This window comes from Musca domestica, unplaced genomic scaffold (genome assembly GCF_030504385.1).
Source record: "Musca domestica strain aabys unplaced genomic scaffold, Musca_domestica.polishedcontigs.V.1.1 8, whole genome shotgun sequence".
Classification (NCBI taxonomy): Eukaryota; Metazoa; Arthropoda; class Insecta; order Diptera; family Muscidae; genus Musca; species Musca domestica.
In genome coordinates, this window is record NW_026712409.1 from 16,716,630 (window position 1) to 16,737,997 (window position 21,368).

General features: G+C 36.9%; 1 protein-coding gene across 6 annotated transcripts in view; it reads left to right on the forward strand.

Annotated features, from left to right (window-relative positions):
• LOC101896207 (potassium/sodium hyperpolarization-activated cyclic nucleotide-gated channel 2) overlaps positions 1 to 21,368 on the forward strand; it is a 164,417-nt gene that overhangs the window by 84,443 nt on the left and 58,606 nt on the right. The window contains exon 1 of one of the 6 annotated variants that reach the window (XM_005177067.4): positions 12,916 to 13,303. The exons of the other annotated variants lie outside the window; for them this stretch is intronic. The gene's annotated coding sequence lies outside the window, so the exon portion shown is untranslated. Of the gene's footprint in view, positions 1 to 12,915; positions 13,304 to 21,368 lie in introns of those variants that run through there. 6 annotated transcript variants of the gene reach the window in all.

A 21,368-nucleotide genomic window follows, 5' to 3' on the forward strand; every position in this document is an offset into this window, starting at 1 on the left:
TAACTTGTTTTCTATAGAATATGTTAAGTCCTTCTCCGGCTTATTTGAAGTCTGTGTAAATTTCCTTTTTCAGCTCTTCAGTTTTTTTTAATTTTCTCATTTTCAAAACACTGTGCCTCGTTTTGAAAAATTGCTTCACTTCCAATATGAATGTGTGTGTTCGGTTGCCTGCTGTTAAATTTTAATTGTACAACGTGGTGTTGTTGTTTGTTTCACTACCAACAATTGCCATGTTTGAGAACACAACTTTTAGATAGGCCGTTTAGGAATGTTTCGTTGACTGCCTGTTTGACGGGGTAGGCAAAACAAGGTGGCTGGCTGACGGCTAACTACGTACATGTGTACCAAGAGACATACACACACATATCGCTGTGTATTTTGATTTCAATTTCAATTAAAAATTCAACAAAACAATCGTTGGCAACGATTGATGGACGGACGGACAGTCAAACAGACAATTGTGATGTTTATATGACATATCTATTGATTTTTTGATTTTGTTGGTGATTTTTTTATTCTATTTTTTGCTGATTTTATTACTTGTTCCACATCTGAAGGGGAAGGGAGGGGGGAGGAGTAGGGGCTGGTATTAAAATAAAATTCCACTTTAAAGTTAATTAAAAGAAACAATACCTCTCAATTTGCCAGTTGGTTACCTTGTGCCAAAAAAATAAAACCATATCCACCCGGAAGGAAATAAAGACGGGGCAAACAAAAATTAACTGTTTGAAATAATTTCGAAATGTTTTTTCAAATTTTATTTCATATCCAAGCGTGGGCGTATTGATAAACAAGCATGAAATATATGTATTTTGTCTATTTTAAAATTTATGGAATCCGTTGCCAATCAAAATTTCTATAAAAATCAAAATATTGAACGTCTTTGTTGTTGCAAAAAAAAAAAGAAACATCATCAACGGATTTGCGATGTTTGTATTTTTTTCTTTTTTTTTTTGTTTTGCTTTGTGTTTAGAAAGTCTCCTATCGGTGCTTTCCGTTTCAAAAAAAAATATATATATTGACATTGATGAATTCCAACGGCTGTATTTACAAGCGGACAGACCACCTCCCACCAAAAGAAATTTTCAAAAAAAAAAATCCGAAGGTCTTTATTTTTATAGGAGACCAGGGGCTCAATACTTGCCTTCTGGAAATGTAAAATAAAAACTTTTATGTAAGAACTAGCAAGTGCTGGCTTCTTTGTCAGTGGAATGTCCACCTTAAAATTTTAGATTCGTTCCAATAGTTCGCGTTAGGTCTTTATACCCTACACCACATAGTGGTAAGGGTATTATGTCTTTGTGCATTTGTTTGTAACACGGAGAAGGAAGCGAGATAGACCCATAGTTACTTTTGAGGATCTTCATGGAAACACTTTCTGAGTCGATTTATCCATGTATTCTTGTGAACAAAATGCAGGTCGCATTTATTATCCGATTGAGATGAAATTTTCCAAACAACATTTGTTTGGCCCAAGGACGAACCCTATCGAATTTGGAGATAATCGGTAAAAATTTAGATATAGCTACCATATATATCTTCGTCCGATTTGTCTTTCATTGTGCACCAAACGCGTAATATCAGCCCGAATAGTATGGAATTTTGCACATACAACCAAATTAGGCCTGAAAATAAGTATGCCAAATTTGATCGAAATCGGTTCAGATATAGCTACAGCTCCCATATGTATTGTTCATCCGATTTGTTATTTTTGTCCTCCGAAGCCGTAATATGCACTCTGTAACAACAATATTTGGGGAAATATATCAAATGCAGCTCAGAAATACATTTGCTAAATTTTATAGAGATCGGTTCAGATTTGGATATAGCTCCCATATATAACTTCGTCCGATTTACCTCTGATTGTGCACCAAACGTCTAATATTTGCCCAAATGGGATGGTATTTGGCACATACGACCGAATTGAATCTAGAAGGTAGTATGCCACATTTGGTGAAGATCGGTTCAGATATAGCTATAGCTCCCACATATATTGTTCATCCGATTTGTTACCCACAGTCGTAATATGCATTCCGTAACAACGATATTCAGGGAAATATATGAAATACAGCTCAGAAATATCTTTGCCAAATTTTATCGAGATCGGTTCAGATTTGGATATAGCTCCCATATATATATCTATCTAATTTCAAATTAATTTTGCACCAAATGGGCAATACAAGTCCGAATTTAAAAGATACAAATGCTTCGGCATATTTAGTCCTTTGAACTTTAAATTATAATCATAGCGTGTATGATTGAATGCTCCCATAAAAACTTTTAATTGTTATGTGGAGCTCTACTAAATTAGCAAAGTGGTTTAGGGTATCATAAAGTAGGCCCCGCCCGACATTAGGACTTTATTTACTGGTTTTAGTACTCAAAATGCACAATTTGTTTGACAATTTTTATACCCTCAGCCTATGGCCTACAGATGGTATATATCATTTGATACGACCAAAACGTGCCTCATCGCAATAACGGTTTTAGATCCTAGGTCTCTTTGGGGTCGATCTAGCGATGTCCGTCCGTCCGTCTGTTTGTCTGGCTATCGGCCAACTCCATCTGGTACCTCCCCCTCAAAAAATCGAAATTTTAAAAATACAGTTTCTGCACAAAAAGAGAAAGGATAATTTGATTTCGAATAATTACAATTCTTATAAAATGTGAGATAACAGTCCGATTGACCTGAAATTTCACATATCCCAATATTTTTATCAACCCAAGGTCTGGTGTGAAGATAGAATGTATCGGTCCACTCCTTCTGGTACCTACCCCACAAAACGTCAAAATTTAAAAAAAAAAACACATTTTCTGCACAAAAAGAGAATGGATTTTGCTCCAACTTTACGAATCCTAATATTTTCATCAGTGTTAGGTCTGGTGCGATAATGGACAATATCGGAACACTCCATCAGATATCTCCCCACAATGGCTCAAAATTTTGAATAATTACAATTCTTATAAAATGTGATGTAAGAGTCCGATTGTCTTCAAATTTCACATATCCCCACAATTTTATAAGCCAAGGTCTGGTGCGAAGATGGAATATATCGGTCCACTCCATCTGGTACCTCCCCCACAAAAAGTCGAAATTTTAAAAAATACATTTTCTGCACAAAAAGTGTATGGATAATCAGATTTTGCTCCAACTTTGCGAATCCTAATATTTTCATCAGTGTTAGGTCTGGTGCGAAAATGAACAAATGGTCACAATTTTGAATAATTACAACTCTTATACAATATGATGTAAGAGTCCGATTGTCTTCAAATTTTACACATCCCCACAATTTTATAAGCCCAAGGTCTAGTGTGAAGTTGGAGTATATCGGTCCACTCCTTTTGGCACCTCCCCCACAAAATGTTAAAATTTTCAAAAAAAAAAAAAATTAGCCCAAAAAAAAAATTTTTTTTTTTGCACAGAATGGGAAGTTATACTCAAATTTTGCTCTAACTTTGCAAATCCTAAAATTTATGTCAGCTCTAGGTCAGGTGCAAAAATGGATAATATCGGTCCACTCCATCAAGTGCCTCTCCTTACATTTTTACATTTTATTTTTAAATTTTTTGAATGAAACCAAAAAATGTCGAAAATAGCATCAAATTTTAGAATAAGTTTAGATTTGTTCGAATTGGCCAGCTTTTGGCACGAATTATGGCCTTTAAACGGCCTATGAAACCGTCACACGTTGCCCGAATGTTGTTCTACGGTATTTTGGCCTATTCCCGGCGAAGCCCTTGCTTGAGGTGATCGACACTTTGGTATTTTTTAGTGCCAACCTTGCTTTCCAAAATACCCAGACACAATAGTCCAACGGATTGGTATCCGGAGATTTTGGTGGCCATTGTGCGCTGGAAATGAAGCGAGGACCCTCATTTTGTAACCATTCTTGGGTGGCGCGCTCTGAGTGCAATGGTGCTGAATCCGGTTGGAATGTCCAAGGACTGCGGCCAAAATGTTTGCGTACCCAAGGCTTTGTATCAAAGCCCTCCAGAATATTTTTCCAGAAACTGCTGGGCAACGAATGTTTCCTCATCGGAAAAACCCAAATTCAGCAGTTCTCACATCATTAGGCCAAGCGAAGCAACTCTTTAGCTCTTTTGAGTCTATTTTCTTTCTGTTGCGCTGTAAGTTCTGGCACTTTTTGGAATTTCACGGAAGTGGACGGAAGAAAACAGCAACATCAGCAGAAATGGTTTGAAACGTAAAGAAGCGACTTGATCGAAATCCGCGTCGCAGTGGCCGAGAAATTTGCCGCCAACAGGGCCCAAAAACGAAATTTCAAAATTTCACATTCATCTGTTCACCCTAAACCAAACTGTTCCAAATTTAGTACCATTTAGTACAATTCGCACACTTAGTAGACGTTGACAAAACCACCTCCAAATCTCAATTCCAGATACCACCAGAGACCTTAATATCAAATTTAAGGATAACATCCCTCTCCCTTTACCCTTTACCAAATGTAGTACCATTCAGTACTTTAAGTACATATTTTCGAAACCATCTCCATATGTCCAGACTACATACCAAATTTCACATTTCAAGCACTATCTGTTCACCAAATACCAAATTGTACCAAATATAGTACTATTTAGTACTTTTCGTGCCCTTGTAGTACACATTTTCCAAATCACTTATTTTGCACAAACCTACCACCAACAAGGAAACCAAAAGAAAATTTTAAAATTCCAGCTTCATCCGTTCATGCTAAAACAAACTGCTCTAAATTTAGTACCATTTCCTTTATTTTAGTACAGTTCGCACATTTAGTACACATTTCCAAGTCAGTCTTCATATACCAAACTTACTTTACAAACGTAATTTTCATACCTAATTTCAAGTTTAAAGCTCAATTTGTACACCTAATAGCAAATAGTACCATATTAGAAGTTTAGTACCATTTTAGAACTTTTCGTAACCTTGAACCTCGAATTTCCCAAAAATCTTTGGTACATTTAATCTGCACTCCAGGAATAACTCTCATTCAAAATTTCAGAATTCTAGCTCATTTCGCTTGTCCAACACAAAGTATTCACTATTTAGTACATTTTAGTACTTTTCATACCATTTTAGTACGAATTTCCAAAAACCTAGCTTTATCACACTCCTATGCACCAAGACTGGCTCTCGTATAATTTCATGGTTCTAGCTTCAGCTTTTTGGTCTGCAGGTTGATTTTTAATAAAAAAAATATTTCCGTTTTTAAAGTTTTTAAAAATTGAGAAACTCGAACTTAAAAAAATTTAATGAAAAATATTTTCTTTTTTTTAAAATTGTCTTTGGCAGCATATCTAATCTAGGAAAGATATTTTTTAAATTTTTAAAAAAAGAAAATATTTTTCATTTCCCTTTTTTAGTTCAATTTTCTAAATTTTTTAAAATTTTAAAAACGAAAATATTTTTCTTTTCTTAGATCAAGAATTCGGCCCCGAAATTCCTTATTTAAATTTAACAAATATTTTTTCATGAAAACAACACCCAGATTACCACTTTTCCAAAGATAACAACAAACTCTCCTCGCCACCCCCTCTTTCGAACTTGACCTAGTTTAATTAGAATCAATAACACAACACATTGTTTTATGGAAAACTTTCATTTCCTTGCAATTGTTTTATGAATTTTATTAATTCCAATCCCAAGTAGAAGATAGAAATAGAAAGAAAAAAAAAACGTTCATTGACTTGGCTAAAACGTTTCCATTCTCGTCTTGTTTACTTTTTCTCACTCTGAAATGTATTCTTGTTGAGTGTTTTTTTTTTTTCGAAAATCCAGTTCTAGTTTCAGTTATGAATATTTAAAACAAAACAAAAAAGTAGCGACTTTTTTGATAACACCTGAAATGACAAGGTGTGGGTTAATAAATATTCATAGATCGAAATCGAACACCACCTAGCCTATCTTCACATTGAACCAATTTGATTAGAAATTGTTGTTGGATTTCAGCTTATATTTGGGAGGGGGATTTTTTTCATTTTTGTAACGCCAATTAATTTTGAATGTTTAAATTAAAAACCGTAACCGATGAATTACAAAAAAAGAATTGGAATAAGGTTTGAATTATTCAAGAGGATGGAGATGATATATTGGAATGTAAAAAATGCATAAAGGAGGAAGGTAATGTTTCTGCTTACTTAGAAGAGATCTTCTATAATTACAGGCACCTCTGAAGGGGGAGAGGATCTTCAACAGGTCTGCTGCAGCTAAAAAATCTACTACAGTTAGTTTTGGGATAGAAGATCTCCAAGAGAACCTTCAACACAACTTGTAGAGGCCTTCTATATTCAGAACACCATCAGAAGCCTTCTATGGGGAGGAATTCACTCAAAAAGACTTCTATAAACATCGTATTATAGAGGTCCGATTTTGCTACAAGGCATGTAAAAGCATTTACATGCTTTCCTACTTCACACAAATGTCAGAAGTCTTCTATAGGTAAAAGATCTTCAAGAGGTCGTTTTGAAATGTAAGATCTTCAAATGGTCTTGGATATGTTAAAAGCTTTAATAGATCTTCTATACAGTGTGAGATAAAAAAAAAACTGCCACAAAGTCAAACGCCATAATTTTCAGATTTTTTTACATGTTATTGAATGAAAGCAAAAAATGTCGGAAATCGCATCAAATTTTAGAATAAGTATAGGCTTAATCGAATTGGTCACCTTTGGCACGAATTATGGCCTTCAAACGGCCAATGATACCATCACACGCTGCCCGAATGTTGCTCTGTGGTATTTTGGCCCATTTCCGGCGAAGCGCTTGCTTAAGATGATCGATACTTTGGTATTTTTTAGTGCCAACCTTGCTTTCCAAAATACTCCAGACACAATAGTCCACCGGATTGGTATCCGAAGATTTTGCTGGCCATTGTACGCTGGAAATGAAGCGAGAAACCTCATTTTGTAATCATTCTTCGGTGGCGCGTGCTGAGTGCGATGGTGCTGAGTCCTGTTGGAATTTCCAAGGTCTGCGGCCAAAATGTTTGCGTGCCCAAGACTTTAATACACCCTCCAGAATATTTTCGCGATAATATACGGCATTTATTCTGATGCCACGGTCAATTAATACAAGCGGAGAGCGAACCGGCCATTGGGTTCTGGAGGCTTACGGAAGATGCACATTTTCAGCCGATCTCCCTGACAAGTAAACACGATCATTTTGTTCGTTAACAAACTGCTGGACAGCGAATGTTTTCTCATCGGAGAGGGAGAAACCCAAATTTGGCAGTTCATCACTTTCGGCCAAGCGAAGCAACACTTTAACCCTTTTGAGTCTATTTTCTTTCTGTTGCGGTATAAGTTCTTGCACTTTTTGCAATTTTAATGGCTTCACCCCGAGCTCATTTTTTCAATATTTGCCGGCCGAATGGAATATTGCGATATGTTCAGCCATGTTCAGCCATGTTCAGCCATTTCAGCCATTTTTCGACCACTGCGACGCGGGTTTCGATCAAGTCGCTTCTTCACACTGAAGTTGGTTGCAGTAAATGATAGGCATATAAAATATCTTCAAGAGACCGTTTCATCATAGCCTTCTGAAGATATTTTTTGTACACAAAACCTTTAAAAGCTTGGTATATCCTCCACCCTGAAACGGAGAGTGTATTAACTTTGTCATTCCGTTTGTAATATCCCAAAATATTCCTCGTAGACTCCATAACGTAACGATGTACGTCTGTCTATTGAAATTTTTATTATGTCTAGGATGGTAGGTAGTGAAAATGAGGTATATCGGTCCACATTTTGATATAGCGGTACCTCCCAAAATTCGTTATTTTGATAATTCTCGTCACATTTTTTCACGGATTTATCTGAAAACTGGTATTTGTAGTTCCTAATGGGTTCCAGCTCCGGTGGCGGTACATTGTACATATAGGACCAAGTTTTCGTATGGCCGCCATATAAGAGTACCTCCTAATATTCGGTATTTTAATGATGTCTGTCACATTTTTTGAACGGATTTATCTAAAAATTGGTATTTGTAGTTCATAATGGGTTCTAGCTCCGGTGGGTGGATATTTTCTTTACCCAAATGGCGAAGGCTATTAAAAGTTCAAACTTAATGTTTTTTTTACTTCTTTTTGATAGAAGAAATCTAAAACACCTTCTTTTGGAGAAAGGGCCTTCAAGAAGAAGTTCACAGGACCTTATAAAAACAACCTTCAAAATATAAAAATACCTACCAAAAAATAAAATACCTTCAAGAAATCTTTCATAGATTTCAGATTTTCAAATGGTCTCTCAAATACAGCAGCCTTTCAAGGGGTCTTCCATTGACAGAGGTCTTTCTTAAAGAACCAATTCATACAACTTACCACCCAAGGACATACAAAAAATATTCTATTTACATAATCCAAGTGAACCAATTTTTTCCATATCGTATCTGACATAAGTCTGATATAAATATTACAAAATGCCAGATTTTGACTATATCGACCAGAGTGGGGTAGGTAGCTATCTATAATAGGTCTTGAATAGGTCTTGGCTTATTAAAAATATTGGGATGTTATTGTTAATTTTGAAGAGAAGCAGGTAGGTCTACATTTTAACCCTTTGTAGGGACGGTACTAGAAGAAGTGGACCAATATATTCCATTATCTCACGAGATCTTGTTTTTGTAGAAAAAAATGGAAAGTGTGAAATTAGAAGTGAACCGAAAGCTTATTTCGAATTTTATGGGGCTTTGGCTAATAAAAATTTGGACTCTTATTGGGGGAGGTGTTAGAAGGAATGGTCCGATTTCGACTATCTTTATTACAGATCTTGTGTTAATGGAAATATTGAGATGTGCCAAGTTTGAATGCAATCGGATGATAATATCGTGTTTTATAAGCTTCATGAACATACAAAATTTTGACCCTTTGTAGGGGAGGTACCAGAAGAAGTGGACCGATATATTCCATTTTCACACCATACCTTGGGTTAATGAAAATATTGTGCGGCGTGGAATTTGAAGACAATCGGACTATTACTTCAAATTTTATAAGAGTTGTAATTATTCCAAATTTTGACCGTTTGTGAGGGAGGTACTTGATGGAGTGGACCGACATTGCCTATTTTCGCACCTGACCTAGCACTGATGAAAATATTAGGATTTGCAAAGTTGGGGCAAAATCGGATTATCGTTTCTCTTTCTGTGCAGAATATATTATTTTTTGAAAATTTCGACCATTTGTGGAGAAGGAGTGGACCGATATATTCCATCTTAACACCAGACCTTGGGTCAATAAAATTATTGGAATTTGAAGACAATCGGGCTCATACATCACATTTTATAAGTGTTATAATTATTCAAGATTTTGACCGTTTGTAGAGGAGGTACTTTAAGGAGTGGACCGATATTGTCCATTTTCGCACCTGACCTAGCACTGATGCAAATATTAGGATTCGCAAAGTTGGAGCAAAATCGGATTATCCTTTCGGCAATGTTTACCAGAGGTTAAGGCAGGGAATACCTAGGTTCCAGAAAGAGCCACCAATCCCCATTCTCCCCAGAAGTTTTTTTTAATAACTCCAATGACAAAAAATCATTTTCTTTGAAATTTTTAACATTTTGTGGGGGGGGGGGGGGGGGCACCAGAAAGACCCAACCCATCTCCGAACTCGATCTAAGTTTGACAATAATATTACGATGTTCCAAGTTTGGATCGAATCGGATACTCCCTTCGAGAGTTATGGTGCGCACCAGCCGACCGGACGGACGGACGGACATTGCTAGATAGCCTCCAAATGTTTGGAAACGGACTTGGTCCGAAGAGACCTAGGGCCTAAAACCGTTTTTTTTTCGATGAGGCACGTTTTGGCCGTCAAATTACATATACCCCCTCTAGCCATATGACTGAGGGTATAAAAATCCACTTTTTACCCTTAGTAAACGACACAAGTTTTTCAAAAGTACTTTCATTCATAGAAAACCTTCCAGAGACCTGCCAAAAACCAGACATCCTGCCAAAGGACTTTCGTAGATAGAAGACCTTCACAAAGCCTTTTTTATATAGAAGACCTTGAAGAGCTGTTCTACAGATTGAATACCTTTAGGGAGGTTTATGTATGTATGAGACCTTAAAGAAACCTTCCATTTGATGGAGATCTTCAAGAAAATTTCTGAGTATGACAAAATTAAAAAGGGGTGCCCTATAAGCAGAAAAAAATCAGAAGACCTTAGAAAGTTATTTAAGGTATCTTCAATAAGTCATGAGATCTTCTTTAGATCGCAAATATGTAAGCGGGCTTCAAGTGTTTATTAACAGACCAAAATGAAAAAAATAACTGAAGAATTTTCTGTAAAATTATAGCTCAATTGGGGGGAAATTAAAGATATAAGGGTCCACCGAACTGAAACTAAAATTCCTCGAGATATTTCATTTGAGCCCAGCCACAATCCCGCTTCATTCTTAGTTTCTAAATAGGGAAACCTTTTTTTTTTTTGGTCCGTTATTATGATAAACTTATTTTAAAAAACCCTTAATTTTTCTCTGAGAGAGAGGGGTAGTAACCCTCTCTCTCTCTCTTTATCTATTAACTCTTTCTGAACCGGCAAAAAATAACCTTGGATTGTACCCTTGCTAATTAAATTCTTTTTTATACCCTCCACCTTGGAAAGGAGGGTATATTAACATTGTCATTTCGTTTGTAACGTTTCGTAATATTTGTCGTAGAAACCATAAAGTATATATATTCATAATCAGCATAAAATTCTAAGTCGATTTAACGATTTCCGTCTGTCCGCCAGTCTGTTGAAATCACGATACAGCCCACATTATTTGACGCAGAGCATCAAAATTTAGCAGAATAATTTGTATTGTGTCTAGGATGGTTGGTATTGAAAATGAGATATATCCGTCCACGTTTTGGTATAGCCCCCCTTATAATGGTACCTTCCGATATTCGGTATTTTGATGATTTTTCCCACATTTTTTCACGGATTTGTCTTAAAATTGGTATTTGTTGGTCATAATGGGTTCTAGCTCCGGTGGCAAAACATTGTATGTATAGGCCCACGATTTGGTATAGCTCCCATATAACGGTACCTCCAGATATTCGGTATTTTGATGAATTCTGCCACATTTCTTCGCGGATTTGTCTTAAAATTGGTATTTTTCTGTCCTAATAGGTTCTAGCTCCGTTGCCGAAATATTGTATGATTAGGTCCACGATTTGGTGTAGTCACCATATAACGGTACCTCCCGATATTCGGTATTTTGATGATATCTGCCACTTTTTTCCATGGATTTGTCTAAAAATTGGTATTTGTTGGTCATAATGGGTTCTAGCTCCGGTGGCAAAACATTGTATGTATAGGTCCACGTTTTGGTATAGGCCCCATATAACTGTACCTTCCAAAATTCGGTATTTTGATTAATTCTGCTACATTTCTTCGCGGATTTGTCTAAAAATTTGTATTTTTGTGTCCTAATAGGTTCTAGCTCCGTTGCCAAAATATTGTATGTATAGGTCCACGTTTTGGTATAGCTGCCATATAACGGTACCTCCAGATATTCGGTATTTTGATGATATCTGCCACTTTTTTCCATGGATTTGTCTAAAAATTGGTATTTGTTGGTCACAATGGATTTTGGCTGCGGTGGCGAAACATTGTATGTATAGGTCCACGATTTGGTATAGCCCCCCTTATAATGGTACCTTCCGATATTCGGTATTTTGATGAATTCTGCCACATTTCTTCGCGGATTTGTCTTAAAATTGGTATTTGTAGGTCACAATGGGTTTTGGCTGCGGTGGCAAAACATTGTATGTATAGGTCCACGTTTGGGTATAGCCCCCCTTATAATGGTACCTCCCGATATGGGGTATTTTGATGGTTTTTGTCACATTTCTACGCGGATTTGTCTAAAAATTGGAATTTATTGGTTATAATGGGTTCAAGATCCGGTGGCGAAACATTGTATGTATAGGTCCACGTTTTGGTATAGCCCCCCTTATAATGGTACCTTCCGATATTCGGTATTTTGATGATTTCTAAAAAATTGTCTAAGAGTTGGTATTTGTTGGTCTCAAAGGGTTTTGGCTGCGGTGGCGAAACATTGTATGTATAGCATTGTATAGCTCCCATATAACGGTACCTCCAGATATTTGGTATTTTGATGATTTCTGCAACATTTCTTCGCGGATTTGTCTAAAAATTGGTATTTGTGGCATACAATGGGTTCTAATGTTTCCTTTACCCTAGGGTGGAGGGTATTAAAAGTTTGGCCTGGCCGAACTTAATGTTTTTTTACTTGTTTTTTTACTTGCTTTTTTTTTTTTTTGATACCAAACCCTTAATAAGTCTTCCATAGAGAGAATGTTTTCAGGATATCTTCCATAGGTAGAAGGCATTCAATGTTTCTCCAAGGGATAGCGATTGTCAATACTACAGCGATTTTTGGAAAAATGTTAAAGATCTTCAAGAAGTCTCCTATTGTTATTTGATTTTAGAGGCCTTTCCATTAAATCCAAATCATTTTCTAAAAAAAAAAAATCCCATAAAAAATTGCCCCCAACAACAATAGTGCAAGTCCGAATCACAACAATGTGCACAAAAATTAATTACAAAATAAAAACTGAATCAAAATAAACAAACAACAATAAAATACTGACAACAAATCAAATTATGCAGACGTATCATTTTTTTAAAAAAAAACGGCCACAAAAAAGTGCCAAACAGGTTATCATTGACGATGCTGCTGGAATAGAAAACAAATCTCTGAATGGATTTTTGAAAAATAAAAAAAACAACTCAAAACTCATAAAACAAATGCTTAGCAGACACTTAGCCTGCCTCAAGCTAGACCGCTTGCAAAGAAGCAAATAAAAAAACTAAAAAACAAATATAAATTAAGAAAAGTAGAAAAAATTGCCACTTAAGTTCTTTCCGCACACACACTCGAATCTGAAGGCGGCGCATTCGTTAGAGGTACTGGCAGACGGGAAGGAATTCGCTGCAAAAACGTGTAGTTAATCAACAACAGCAACAACAACAACAACTATTACCAAGCAAAGGAATTACATACGGAAATACTTACAACGGAACATTCCATTTTTACCCTTCCTCCTACGTCTCTGCCGTTGCTGTGTCTTTGTATTGGTGGAAGTGGAAAAATCCTCAGCTTTTATTTATTTACGAATTTGTGTTCGAGACATACAACGGATGCCGTGTGCCGAGTGTTTGAATAACTCAACCTAATAGCAACAACAATAATAAATAATTAAAAACAGAAGTGTAATCGCCAACAACTGCAAATAGTGTGTGGAGGAGGTGAAACAAAAAAAACAACACTTCTCCACATACCTATCAGTGCTGTGTAAGTACATCGATTTTAAATATCATCGGCCGTAATGTGAATTTGAAATTAATGAACAGCTGGAATGGGGGAGATAAGACATAACACATTTTTAAAATGCCGAATATCGGGAGGTGCCGTTATATGGGGGCTATACCAAATCGTGGACATACACATGCAATGTTTCGCCAAAGGAGCTAGAGCCCATTATGACCTACAAATACCAATTTTCAGACAAATCCGTGAAAAAATGTGGCATAAATCATCAAAATACCGAATATCGGGAGATACCGTTATATGGGGGCTATACCAAAACGTGGACCTATAATTACAATGACTCGCCACACGAACTGGGACCGATTATGATCTACAACTACCAATTTTCAGAGAAATTCTTAAAAGAATGTGTCAAAAATCATCAAAATACCGAATATCGGGAGGTACCGTTATATGGGGGCTATACCAAAACGTGGACATATACATGCAATGTTTCGCCACCGGAGCTGGAACTCATTATGACCAAAAAATAAAAATTTTTAGTAAAATCCGTGAAAAAATGTAGGAAAAAAATTAAAATACCGAATATCGGGAGGTACCTTTATATGGGGGCTATGCCAAAACGTGGATCTATACATGCAATGTTCTGCCACACGCACAGGGACCCGTTATGACCTACAAATACCAATTTTCAGACAAATCCGTGAAAAAAATGTGGCATAAATCATCAAAATACCGAATATCGGGAGGTACCGTTATATGAGGACTATACCAGAACTTGGACCGATATATCTCATTTTCAATACCAACCATCCTAGACACAACACAAATTGCTCAGCTAAATTTTGGCGCTCTTCGTCAAATAATGTGGGCTGTATCGTGATTTGAACAGGCAGACAGACGGACATCGTTAAATCGACTTAGAATTTTATGCTGATTATGAATATGTATACAGGGTTGCCCATATTCGACGGACCTTTGGGCCCATTCCAATCGACGAGGCTTGTCCGCAGGCTACATTCTTTGCGTCAATTGAATTTTGTACGGGAACAAATGCAAATCAACGCGAATAATCCGTTGTAAAGTGGAGCGAGCCATGCCCAACTGCTGAGAACGGCGTTTTTGGGATGTTCTTGGGGACCTCTCAACACTGGCTCGTACGGCAGCGATATTCTCGGCCGATCGCCTTGGTCGACTTTTATATGGCCTCTTCGGATTAGAAAGAGCCTTACCAGTCGAAAATTTTTCGTATAAACGTTTAATGGTGTTCTTAGAAGGCGCACTTCTCACATTTTTTAATGTTTTAAAAGCACGTTGAGTTTTCACAATTGACTTCTTGTAAATTTCAACTATTTCAGAGCGCTCGCGTGGCGTGTATTGGTTCATGGTAAAAATCTGCTTGGACTGACGCTTCAAACGCGGTATGTCATTAAGCGATGTGACATCTCTGTCAAAAGTTATGGCGTTGCCAGATGGGTCCGTCGAATATGGGCAACCCTGTACTTTATGGGGTCTACGACGAATATTTAAGGATGTTACAAACGGAATGACAAAGTTAATATACCCTCATTTCCAAGGTGGAGGGTATAAAAATATGTTTTATGGAAAATTGAATTAATTTCCAATCCAATCCAAATCCAAATAAGAGTTTTGTTTCTGGCAAAAATATTAAAAATACGGACTATTAGTAATTATGAGATTGAAGATTTTTATACCCTCAGTTATATGGCCACAGAGGGTATATATTATTTGATACGACCAAAAGGTGCCTCATCGAAAAAATAGTTTTAGACCCTAACTCCCTTTGGACCAAATCCGTTTCAGGACATTTGGAGTTGATCTAGCGCTGTCCGTCCGTCTGTCTGGCTTGTGCGCACCATAACTATCGAAGGGAGTATTCGATTTGATCCAAACTTGGTACATCGTAATATTATTATCAGACTTTGATCGAGCTCTGAGATAACAAGAACGGTCCATTCCTTTTGGTACCTCCTCCACAAAATTCATAGAAAATAATTTACCTTATAGAACAAAGAAGGATCATCCAATTTTGTGCAAACTTTGCAAATCCTTATATTTTTATAAGTGCTGGATGTGGTACGGAAATAGAAAATATCGATTCACTCCATTTAGTACCTTCCCCACAAAGGGGGAGAAAAATCAAAACGTTCATAAAATAAGAAATAAGTATCCAATTCCTTTCAAACTCGGCACATTCCAATACTTTTATCAACACATAACTTGGTGAGAAGAAGAGATATATCGGTCCGCTCTTTTCTGGTACTTCCCTCACAAAAGGTCAAAATTTGGAATATTTAAAACTCGCATGAAATGCGAAATAAGTATCCGATTCATTTAAAACTCTACTCATCCTAATATTTCTACCAGCACAATATCTAGTTTAAAGATAGGATATATCCGTCCACTCCTTCTGGTACGTCCCCCCACAAGGGTTCTAAATTTGGAATTTAATTTAAAGCATTCATAAAATGCGAAATAAGTATACGATTACTTTCATGCTCGGCTCATCCTAATATTTCTACTAGTAAAAGATCTAGTTTAAAGACGAGATATATCGGTTCACTGCTTCCGGTACCTCCCCCACAAGGGTCAAAATTTGGAATATTTAAAACTCCCGTAAAATGCGAAATAAGTATCCGATTTTTATCAAACTCGGCGCAACCCAATACTTTTATCAACACATGATCTCGGGTGAAGGTGCAATATATTGGCCCACTCCTTCTGGTACATCCCCCACAAGGGGGTCAAATTTTTTAATAAATAACGCTCATTAAATATGAAATAAGATTTCGATACTCTTCGAATTTTTTCACATGTAAATATTTTAAGTAACACAAGATAGTGTGTAACGACGGTAGATATCGGTCCACTCCTTTTTATACGAAACTCTTTTCCCCAGAAGTGACCTCCAATTCACCAATCAGAATTCTAACTCCAATTTCTAACCCTTAGTATAATAACTGTCCATTTAGGTCCAAAATTGTGGTATAGATCACATAAAACGGTATATCTCAGTATTAAAAAAGACCCCATGGGTACATACTACACCTTCACCTAAAATACCAAATTGAATAATATTTGGTACTTTTCGTACAATTAAAATACACATTTCCAAAACCACCTCCATATCTCGACCTAAGATACTAAGAGTGACCTAAATATTAAATTTCTGAATCTCACTCATATCCATATCATAGACCCCAACAGCTCTATAACCCTTCACCCAATACCATTTAGTACTTTTCTCACTGTTTTAGTACACCACCTACATATCTCAGTCCAAGATACCAACAGAGACCTATATATCAAATTTGAGAATTCCAGCGCTAACCCTTTACCCAATACCAAATTTAGTACCGTTTAGTATTTTTCGTACAAAAATAGAAATGATTTCCAAACCATCGCTAACCATAATGTAAATATCAAATTACAGAATTTTATTTCACCCAATACTAAATTTAGTACCATTTGGGTACTTTTCGTACAATTATAGTACACATTTCCAAAACCACCTTCATATCGCAATCCCAGATACCAACAGAGATCTCAATATCAAATTTCGGTATTCCAGCTCTATTCCATCATTTAACATCAAATTTAGTACTATTTGGTACTTTTCGTACAATTATAGTATACATTTCCAAACCGGCGCCAGATCTCAATCACAAATGCCATTAGTCACGTAAATGTCATATTTCAGAATTTTATCTCTATCTCTTCACCCAATACCAAATTTAGTACCATTTAGTACTTTTCGTACAATTATCGTACACATTTCCTAAACAACCTCCATATGTCCAGGCAACACATGAACAGTGATCCCAATACCATTTTTCAGATTTCCAGCACTTTATGTTCACCCACTACCGAATTATATCAAATATAGTACCATTTAGTACTTTTCGTGCACTTGATGTACATATTTCCAAAATTACCCCTTCAATCACAAACTTACCACCGAGACAGGGACCTCAATACAAAATTTTAAAATTCCATCTTTCGTTCCGTTCATCCTAAACCAAACTGTTCCAAATTTAGTAACATTTAGTACGGTTCGCATATTTAGTACACATTTCCAAAACAACCTTAATATCAAATTTACCGCTTTTAGTACAATTATAGTACACATTTCCAAAACCGCCTCCATATATAAGTTGCAGATATCAACAGAGACTTTAGTATTAAATTTAGGGATTGCAGCGCTATCTCTTCACCCAACGCCAAATTTAGTACCATTCAGTATTTCTCGTACAAATAAGGTATACATTTCCGAAAACACCCCCATATATCCCGGTTACACATGAGCAGCGACCCTCAAACCAAATTTCATCTCTATCACAAACCTGCCGCCAAAAGTGAACCCAATACAAATTTTAAAATCCCAGCTTCATCCATTTAGCTTTAACCAAACTCTTTCAAATTTTTGTACAGTTCGCACACTTAGTAGACATTTCCAAGACCACCTTCAGATATCAAACTTACTTTCCAACCTTGATTCTCATACCGCATTTCAAGTTTTTAGCTCTATCCCTTCCCATATGGTACCATTTCAGAAGTTTAGTACCATTTTTGGAACTTCTCGTAACCTTAAAGTCAGAATTTCCCAAAACCCTTTGACACACCTATTCTGCACACCATCAGTGACTCTCATTTCAAATTTCAGTTCAATCTAGTATCATTTTAGAACTTTTCGTACCCTTTTAGTATAAATTTCAAAATACCTAGCCCTTCCACAAGTCTACGTACCAAGACTGAGCCTCGTGCAAAATGTCAAAATTCCAGCTTTAATCGTTTCATATGGGCCCTGATTCGCAGTCAGCCTGTTACTTTACTAACCTTTTTATATTTTATTTTTTCTTTTATATTTTTTATATACAGGGTGAGCCAAAAAAAAAACTGCAACAAAGTCAAACGCCATAATTTTTATTTTTTTTTTTTTAATGAAAGCAAAAAATGTCGGAAATAGCCTGAAATTTTAGAATAAGTTTCAATTTGTTCGAATTGGTCACCTTTGGCACGAATTATTGCCTTCAAACGGCCAATGAAACCGTCACACGCTGCCCAAATGTTGCTCTGCGGTATTTTGGCCCATTCCCGGTGAAGCGCTTGCTTGAGGTGATCGACACTTTTGGTATTTTTTAAGTGCCAACCGTGCTTTCCAAAATACTCCAGACACAATAGTACAACGGATTGGTATCCGGAGATTGGTGGTGGCCATTGTGCGAGGCTGGAAATGTAGCGAGGAACCTCATTTTGCAACCATTCTTGGGTGGCGCATGCTGAGTGCGATGGTGCTGAGTCCTGTTGGAATGTTCAAGGTCTGCGGCCAAATCGTTTGCGTGACCAAAGTTCTAATACACTCTCCAGAATAGGTTCGCGCTAATATTCGACATTTATTATGATGCCTTGGTCGATTAATACGAGCGGAGAGCGACTATCGGCTCTTATGGCGGCCCACAGCATCACTATGGCCGGCTTGAGGCCCGAGTTCTGGTGGCCAACCGAAAGCGCACATTTTCAGCTGACCTCTTTGGCAAGTACACACGAGCGGATCATTTTGTTTGTTTACAAACTGCAGGACAACGAATGTTTTCTCATCGGAGCTAACCAAATTCGACAGTTCACCACTTTCGGTCAAGCGAAGCAACTCTTTAGCTCTTTTGAGTCTATTTTCATTCTGTTGCGGTGTAAGTTCTTGCACTTTTTTAAATTTCAATGCCTTCGCTCCGAGCTCATTTTTCAATATTTGCCGAATGGATTATTGCGATATATTTAGCTCACGAGCCATTTTTCGGCCACTGCGATACGGGTTTCGACCAAGTCGCTTCTTTACTTTTCGAACCATTTCTGCTGATTTTGCTGTTTTCTTCCGTCCACTTCCTTGACGTCGGGCCACACTACTGCTACCTGTATCACGGTAACGAGCGATGGTACGATACACAAAAGATTTATTCGCATTCGCAATGCTGCAGTGTTCCAACGATAGCCACTTGTGGTTATCCAGCCAAATATAAAGAAATCTCACTATCACGCTTGAATTTCATAGCGAATAACTTTTTTTCTGGAAAATTCTCACAAAAATGCTATTGTACGCTTGTAAACAATACAATGAGCTGTCACTGGAATAAATTTAACAGCTTTCGGACGAGTAGCTTAGAAATGACAGCAGTCTGAATTTGGTTGCAGTTTTTTCATCTCACGCTGTACTCAAAGAAGTTATTTCTAAAGGTCTCTTAACAAAATATTTTTAAGAAGAAGAAGAGAGAAGGTTTCGAAAGGCGTATGTCCTATTGAAGACTTAGCATAATTAGCTGGCAATTTATTTCAACCCCATTTCGAAAATTCCCGAAAAAAAAGTTAAAAAGTTGTCCGGAATTGCATCCAAAGAAAGAAAATCTTTTTAAAGTCTTTTTGAGATGCAAAGTAAAAATGAAGAATATTTTCAATGCCTCTTGCTCCTCTGAAGGCCCAAGAAGTTTTTTAAGTGTAAATTAATCTGGTAGGTATTTTTCATATGTAAATGAATCCGGTAGGTAGCTCACTTTTCAAGTGGCATACTTTCTAAACCTCTGAGTCTAGAATCTGCCCAGAGAAGTTAAATCTTTTTTAAATTCCTTAAATACGAAATAATTTCCAAAGGTCTTCCATGGAGACAATAGCTTCCTAAAGCTCTTCTAATGTGTAAATAAACCTTTCCATCCATCTATTCGGCATAGCTGACACTCCACACCCAGTTTCAATTACTGAGCAATCATCCTCACACACACATACAACCTTACAGTAATTGTTGTTGTTTTAGTTGTTGTATATTGATCGATTAACCAACTGACCGACTAAAACCCCAAAGACAAGTGACAGTGTCAAGAACACTTGAATATCTGTCTCCACTTTTCATTGTCCTCGGCTTTAAATAAAAATGAACGAAAGACAAGCTAAGCAAAAGAAGGAAGATGAAGCAAAAAAAAAAATTAAATCATGTTCACACAAGTCACGCGTGTATCAGAAAAAAAAGAAAGAAAAAACGAAAACGGCACGCAATTTCTAAGCAAGGCTTCTTCCGCCAGGTTGGGAATGGAAGGGAAGTCAGGGGGAACACGATGAGGTCTGCTAGGCTCTGGGTCACAATATTGGCATGGATTTCTTTGAGATTTATGTGCATGGAGAGAGCACACCAACAACAACAACAACAGAAAAACATTCTGGCAGCGGCAGAACCAGCTGGCAATTCTTAGCAGAGTTTGCGCACAACAACAACAGCAGCAAGAAAAACGCCATAGACGAGCAGCAGCCCCAAAAGTCAGCAGCAATGATAACAACAAAATGACAATAGCAATAGCGCCAGCATTGTTCATTACAAAATAATAACAATTATGGCAACAACAACAAGAATGCCAACAACAATAAAAATAACTACATCCATATGTACACACAAATAACAACAATGCCAACAACAACAAAAACGACAACAACCACGAGGCGAAATAGCAATAACTGTATCAGTGCATGAAGTATAGCTCGCAAACAAATTGTGTTTTAATTAAACGTTCGGCAACAACAACAACAACAACAATAGCAAAATAATAATAACAACAATGACAACAACAAATTTATAGGCATATTAAACCAACACACACACACACTCAAAATGTGTTCATATAATCTTCATACATTGTGGTTTTTGCTGAACACCCACACCAACACATTTAGTTAAGTATTCGTGGAAATCTGCGGTCACAGTCGAAGAATTAACGGTACAAATGCTTTTGTCATCATCACCGTTCCGTCAGATGTTCCAAAGAATATAAAAAACTGAAGTACCACTCTCACCAAATGCATTTGTGTGTGTGAGAGAGTACACAATATGTGCACAGCGGCCTTTGGGGGGGGGGGGGGGGGGTGATTAGGGAATCGCCGGATAGAAAACCTTATCTGGGTCTTCTATAGGGAAGATGCCTCATCTAGGTCTTCTATAGAAAGTAGACCTTGCGTAGGTCTTCTTCAGAGAGAATAACTTTTGTAGGTATTTCGTTAAAAATGAAATATGAAAGATCTACAGAAGACCTTCTGA